The following is an 8,037-nucleotide window of genomic DNA, read 5'->3' on the forward strand; positions in this document are numbered from 1 at the left end:
GCTTGGTACACCTCCAACGCCTCAATATTTAGTTATAGACACTGGAAGTGACATTGGTTGGGTACAATGTCAACTGTGTGTCCAATATCCCCACCTCTTCCAAAATTTATTTGACCCAACTCATTCTTCATCGTTTTTGAAGATACCCTACAACTCTTATGTCTACAACTTGCTTTAGAAGAAGAATTGCCAAGTAGGTCATTGTATATTTGATGTCATTTATGGTGATAGAAGCTATAGTAAGGGAAACCTTGCTTTCGAAAACATGGTATTTGGGGAAGTTCTTATAAAAAATTTTGAAATAAAAGTTTTAATACATTACTGCATTAGAGAAATTTGTTGCAAAAACTTAAAATGAAGAAATCGTTATAATAACTTGATACCAATTATTTTTGCAATCTATTGCAATGAAAATTTTGAAATAATAGCTTATTGCAACGAATATATTATTGCAATAACTTGATATGAATTATTTTTAAATCTATTGCAATGACAAATATTAACATACCATAGCAATAACTTGATATAAATTATTTTACAATCTATTGCAATGAAAAATATTGAGATAGCATTGCAATAATCTGATATCAATTATTTTACAATCTATTGCAACAACAAATATTAAGATAGCATTGCAATAACATAATATCAATTATTTTACAATCTATTGCAATGAAAAATGAAGAAGAATAAGATATCCACTCATCATTAATCGGTGGATTGAGACTTACGCTCTACCTCAAATCAAAATAAAGTGTAAATCCAAACAATTATGTTGTACTTAGGCCTACACATGTTAGTGACCAAGACGACAAAAGTAAAATTGTGCCTCTTAAGCCCAATGTATAGATATATATGTGTGTGTATTAATTATTTTTTTCACACTTCACTCTGCTATACAAAGATGATATACCAATTAGTTTTTATGGTTTACAGTTTAGGGCCCTCTTCATGTCAACATTTTAATTCTTGGGTGAAAGTATATGTTATTTTTGGAGAATCCACGTGGTGTTTCATGGTCCAATTACAGCATACACTTTCTCATAAATAGACAAATAAACAAAGAAAAGAAAAGAAAATCATAATTTGTAAAACTAGCTAGGAATTACAAATAGTCTCTAAACAACCTTCAGATCACTTACTTGGGTGGGGACTTGAGGGCGGAGCCAAGGGGGGGCAACTGCCCCCCACCCCCCCGGAACTCCACCAAAACTACTTTACTATTGGATATTTAGATTAGTTTGTCTCCCCTATAAAGATATAAGCATAACATATTAGTGAGTAAGAGAGGAAGGGTTTTAGTTGGTTTACAAATTTTACACTCATTGGGGACTATCCAAATAGTGCTATTTGCCTTTCATGTTAGGAGATATGCTTTGTTTTTTGGTCAAGAAACAGAGTGTTTTTTAAGTCAGCCATATTTTCATTAGGTGATGGTGAGGACTAAGAGAGGGTTTTTGTTAGATGATATTCCTCTCTAGTTAATGAATTTAGTTTAAGCTAATATATGTCCAACACTCATAATGCCGGTAATCTAAGAGCACACCACATGTTAATTCAAAGTTAACATGCAATGGGATGAATGTGGCCACGTTGAAATGGTTCTTACTAATTCATATACTTATTGTACCATTACTTTTAAGTTAACGATGAAGTGAAAATTTGTTGATTAAAAAAACAGTATTATCTATTATCTATTAAAAAATTAAAAAAGTTTTTTGTATATAAGATAACATATACATCAAAATTGATTCACTACACTTGATCTTTCACAATAATTGAAATTGATTTTTCTCATACCACTACATTTCTTAAGTCTTTTTATTATTATTAAAACAATCTTCTATCGAACCAAGTTTAAAATTTTCTCACCATGGGAGGTCCGTAGCCATTGGCCCAACGAGTCATTATACAACTTTTCAAATATATTGTTAAATATTTTACACTTTTTCATTGAGTTAATCTCATAGTTTATTTTGAGTACATTGATTAATTTCTTAAATTGTAATAAATACACTGATTAATTCCTTCAATTAATTTTTATTTAATATGAATGAATTATCTTTATTTATTTATCTATTTTTATTGATGCAAACTAATATTTTTTAGATTAATTTTGTTTTCAATCTTATCTTGTAACCTTGTCCCTCCTAAACTAAAATCCTAACTCCCAGTGTGGTGTGTGTGGATTGAACACGCGACCTTCAGATCTTCAGTCTGACCTCTTCAAATGTGTGATGTACTGTAATTAATAAAACGATGAAATGAAATCATATCAAAAACAACATTAATACAATCTTGAAAAACCATTACTTATTAATTCTTATCAAACACCCATACTGACACGGTACTTTAGCAACCACATAGTCTTACTATAACTATAAGCCATCCCATTGCCAATCCTTTTTTACCTTCTAATAATTTCATTTCATTCAATACTCCTTACGCCTTACTCCTTACCTTCCTCTCTGTCTTTACACAAATAAATTCAGCATCAACCCATCACAACTAAGGAATCTCCACCCAAGTAAGTGATATTTTTGTATTTTGATTAATTTTCACAAAATAAATAAAACCCATTCCAATTCAAAACAAACAAAATTCATTTTCGTACCTTAATTCAATCTGAAGATGCAAAATTGATTTTCTTACCTTAATAGTTTATTGCAACGAAGATATTATTGCAATAACTTGATATGAATTATTTTTAAATCTATTGCAATGAAAAATATTAACATACCATAGCTATAACTTAATATAAATTATTTTACAATCTATTACAATGAAAATTATTGAGATAGAATTGCAATAATCTGATATCAATTATTTTACAATGTATTGCAATGAAAATTATTGAGATAGCATTGCAATAATCTGATATCAATTATTTTACAATGTATTGCAATGAAAATTATTGAGATAGCATTGCAATAATCTAATATCAATTATTTTACAATTAATTGCAACAACAAATATTAAGATAGCATTGCAATAACATAATATCAATTATTTTACAATCTATTGTGTGGGGGGAAAAGGGCCCAATCCAACATAATGGGCCGAGAGCCCATATGAGAGCTATTGTGCGACCGAGAAGAAGAAGATGGTAAGGGCAAGGCCCATCTAGAAGTGGAACGCTCAGAGGGAAGAATGATTACAATCCGAAGAGGTCATCTTCTGTCCGAAGAGGTTACATTCCTCTGACGAGAATAGTATAGATCAATTGAACGTATAAATTCTTGCATTATGTTCTAACATATTATGTTCTAACATTCTAACAAAATTATAAATATGGTCTAAAATTCTAACATATGCATTTTAAATATAATTTCTAGAATTTTAAATATATAGCCAAAAATTGTTAGAATTTTGTTACACTGCTCTTCATTCTAACAAAGAACAATTTTGTTAGAATTGCTTGGTTATTATCATCAACTCTTCTTTTTTCTTTTTCCAGCTTGGTTACAGTGAGAAGCAGCACAAATTGTTGAAAATCTCAAAACCCCTACGGGTTTATGCATTGTCAAGAAGGTGTCCCCCTACCCAACTGTAAGTTGTTTTTATTCATTCCATCGTTTTCCTAGTCGATCATTTTTCTATTAGCTTTCTAGGGGCCTTTCAAGTAAGTGTCACCTAACATGTGTTTTAATTCATATTTCTAGTTTGGCTTAATGATAGTAGTTAGTGTCCATTTGGAATGAATTAATTTTGCTAATTTATTTTACTATTCAGCTTATTTTTGCTATTATTTATGGGTTCTACTGCATTTTTTGGTACTATTCGTGGATCTCATTGTATTATTTTAGCTAACTCTTACTTTTATCTACGGTACTTTTAGCAAAAAGTTTTCAGTTTCAACCAAATGGACATTTATTGAAAGATAACTTATAATTGTACAAATTTTTGCCTCTATTAGATTACTAATTGTTTTCCTTTTCTTTTTATTATTCAAGTGATATGGCAATTCGAGTTCTTTTTCTTCTACTGGCTTGTATCACCATCACCACCACCACCACTACCAACTTCACCTCCACCATTGCCTTCAATGCTAAAATAGGACTAGTTGAGACACAAACCAATCCTGCTAATGAGAGAAAATCATGGAAGTTAGAAGTGGTACATAGAGATAGAATTCACCCTAGTAACTTTCAACAGCGTATAAAACGCAATGCCAAAAGGGTGGCAAATCTTATCCACCAATTAGATGAAGATGGGGTTTACTATCCTGAGGTGGAATGTTTTAAGGAAGATGTAGGTTCAGACTCAGGGAGTGGAGAGTATTTCATTCCAATAGAGCTTGATACACCTCCAACGCCTCAATATTTAGTTATAGACACTGGAAGTGACATTGGTTAGGTACAATGTCAACCATCTCTCCCAACATTTATTTGACCCAACTCATTTTGCATCGTTTTTGGAGATACCCTGCAACTCTTATGTCTACAACTTGCTTTAGAAGAAGAATTGCCAAGCAGGTCATTGTATATTTGATGTCATTTATGGTGATAGAAGCTACAGTCGGGGAAACCTTGCTTTTGAAAACATGGTATTTGGGGAAGTTCTTATAAAAAATTTTGCAATAAAAGTTATAATACATTACTACAATAGAGAAATTTGTTGCAAAAACTTAAAATGAAGAAATCGTTATAATAACTTGATATCAATTATTTTTGCAATCTATTGCAACGAAAATTTTGAAATAATAGCTTATTACAACGAACATATTATTGCAATAACTTGATATGAATTATTTTTAAATCTATTGCAATGACAAATATTAACATACCATAGCAATAACTTGATATAAATTAGGGTAAACTACGTATTTGGTCCCTATCCTATACACCATATTTCAATTTAGTCCATAACCTTTCAATTGTGTCAATTTGGTCCCTATCCTTTTAGTGTTGTGTCAATTTAGTCCTTACCATTATTTTTAGGATGAAAGTTAATGACTCGTCTAATGGCCAAAATAAAAAAATTAGACTTCGTTGATGCGACAATACACAAAAATTTTATTTTGGCAATTTGTTATGTCATCAATTTTCATTTAAGATATAACAATAGGGACTAAATTGATACGACACTAAAAAGTTAGGGACTAAATTGACACAATTGAAATGTTAGGGATCAAATTGAAATATGGTGTATAGGATAGGGACCAAATATGTAATTTACCCTATAAATTATTTTACAATTTATTGCAATGAAAATTATTGAGATAGCATTGCAATAATCTGATATCGATTATTTTACAATCTATTGCAACAACAAATATTAAGATAGCATTGCAATAACATAATATCAATTATTTTACAATCTATTGCAATGAAAAATATGAAATAATTATCTATTACTACTTCTTGTCTTTTTCCTTTATCTATATAGTCATTTTTAGTCTGGTGTTAAAGCAATAAATATTATATTAATATTATAGTATCATCAAAATACCAAATAAAATAGAACTCCGCACTTGTACATATACATATTGAAATAGTAAAAATTTCTTGTCCAATTTATCTCTTACTACCAAATAAATGAAAGTTAATCAAGACAATTTTAAAATTCAATCGCACCAGAGATATGTTCATAATCCTCAACAAACAAAATTTTCTCTTAATTATTATTTTAATATAAAAGATAGAATTGTATTAAGAATTAAAATAAATGTATCAATTGAGAGCTCCGTAGCTAATGCTTGACCTCGGCCCTTTTGGTTTGCTCTGAGATTAATGGAATTTGATTAACAAAGGTAGAGATGACAAAGGCAAAGGCATAGAAAGATAGGAACATGCAACAAGCTTTTATTTTGTGAGGATTAAGGAAAAAAATGGTCTCGAAGGAGAAATTCTTCTTGAAGAATCTCAACAGTGGTGAGTCCGGTTATTTGGAATTGGGTTAGATCTTGAACTTCATCATATTCAGCATCGCTCAAGATATGACGATGAGTGGAGTTGGGGTGTTGACGAAAGACAACAGTGGTTGGGTTTTTGCGTGAAAGCCTTTCATGGGTTAATCCCACGTCCCACGTAGTAACATTATCTAGAACAACCACGGCCATGGCTCACTACACTACACTGTCATTGCAACAAGAGAGAGAGAGAGAGAGAGAGAGAGAGAGAGAGAGAGAGCCTTATAATTTTGCAAGGGCTATATCTACGGAGTTCTTGACTCTAACAATTAAATAAACTAGTAAAAGTTAAAACCACCTATTAAAGTTGATAGCCCTTGGTAAAGCATTAAAGGAAAATTTGTTATTGAAAAATTTCTCATATCTTGTTTATTAAAATGAATAAGGTAAACACAATTAATTTTACCAATCCTTAAATTTTTTTTTTTTTTAAAGTTAAGCAAAAATGTATAACAAGAAAGAGAGATGGGACATCAGATAGGAGCGAAAGACTACGCAATGTGTTAATCACAGATTATCATTTGAACTATGCGTGTTAATCATCACATGACCCATATAAGACACATGAAAAAAAAAAAAAAAAAAAAAATTGTCCCTCCTAAACTAAAATCCTAACTCCCAGTGTGGTGTGAGTGTGGATTGAACACGCAACCTTCAGATCTTCAGTCTGACCTCTTCAAATGTGTGATGTACTGTAATTAATAAAACGACGAAATGAAATCATATCAAAAACAGCATTAATACAATCTTGAAAAACCATTCCTTATTAATTCTTATCAAACACCCATACTGACACGGTACTTTAGCAACCACATAGTCTTACTATAACTATAAGCCGTCCCACTGCCAATCCTTTCTTACCTTCCAATAATTTCATTTCATTCAATACTCCTTATGCCTTACTCCTTACCTTCCTCTCTATCTTTACACAAATAAATTCAACATCAACCCATCACAACTAAGGAATCTCCACCCAAGTAAGTGATCTTTTTGTATTTTGATTAATTTTCACAAAATAAATAACACTCATTCCAATTCAAAACAAACAAAATTAATTTTCGTACCTTAATTCAATCTGAAGATGCAAAATTGATTTTCTTACCTTAATAGTTTATTGCAACGAAGATATTATTGCAATAACTTGATATGAATTATTTTTAAATCTATTGCAATGACAAATATTAACATACCATAGCAATAACTTAATATAAATTATTTTACAATCTATTGCAATGAAAATTATTGAGATAGCATTGCAATAATCTGATATCAATTATTTTACAATTATTGAGATAGTATTGCAATAATCTGATATCAATTATTTTACAATTTATTGCAACAACAAATATTAAGATAGCATTGCAATAACATAATATCAATTTTTTTACAATCTATTGCAATGAAAAATATGAAATAATTATCTATTACAACGAATATATCGTTGCAATAATATTAGGGCTGGTGTTTTGTTAGTACTTTTTGACTCTAAGCATTATTATAACACTCGAAAAGCATACATTTCCATCTCAAGTAAAAGAGAAAAGCGTATTTTTATTTCCATCTTGAGTAAAAGAGAAAAGCATACAATCTCTCCGTATTATTTCCTTAACCACAATTCCTACAAGTAATGCAAAATGATTTGGAAAAAGAAACCTAGCAAGCACGCCACACCATTACTTTATCAAACAACTCGCCGTCCCTATCCCATTCAAACTTGATTCTAAAGTCATTGTTTGTTCAATTCTTCTTTCCTATTGGTCCTTTCGATTCGCCTCTGGGTCCCCACCCCCACACCCCTCTCTGAAAAACTAAAAAAGAATCCTGTTGCAACCAAATGCCCCAAATGTTAATAAACTAATATTTCCTTCCTTACATATTATGTTAGCTCAATCATGTCTTTCCCATCAAAATACAACATTGTGTGAAAGACGTTGTCATTATCCTAAGTCCTAACAACTAAATCTTCCTCTTTTTTAATAGCAATGTCAGTGTGTCAATCATAGACATATATAATTATCGTTCACAACTTGGAATGGGTGACGATTTCTGATGGAGTAACTTCATTTTCCTATATATTTACTAGTTACATAGTTTTTTTTTGGGGGGGGGGGGGGCCCTTGGGCCCG

The 8,037-nt window shown here is 30.9% G+C and overlaps 1 non-coding gene across 1 annotated transcript; it reads right to left on the reverse strand.

The window, feature by feature from the left end:
* Positions 1–6,376: 6,376 nt before the first annotated feature.
* On the reverse strand, positions 6,377–6,466 carry LOC112017171 (small nucleolar RNA snR60/Z15/Z230/Z193/J17). The gene has a single exon (XR_002883439.1). It is a non-coding gene; the product is annotated as a small nucleolar RNA snR60/Z15/Z230/Z193/J17 (small nucleolar RNA).
* Positions 6,467–8,037: the final 1,571 nt, after the last annotated feature.

The sequence above is a fragment of the Quercus suber genome, unplaced genomic scaffold (assembly GCF_002906115.3).
Source record: "Quercus suber isolate HL8 unplaced genomic scaffold, Cork oak 2.0 scaffold_49, whole genome shotgun sequence".
Lineage (NCBI taxonomy): Eukaryota > Viridiplantae > Streptophyta > Magnoliopsida > Fagales > Fagaceae > Quercus > Quercus suber.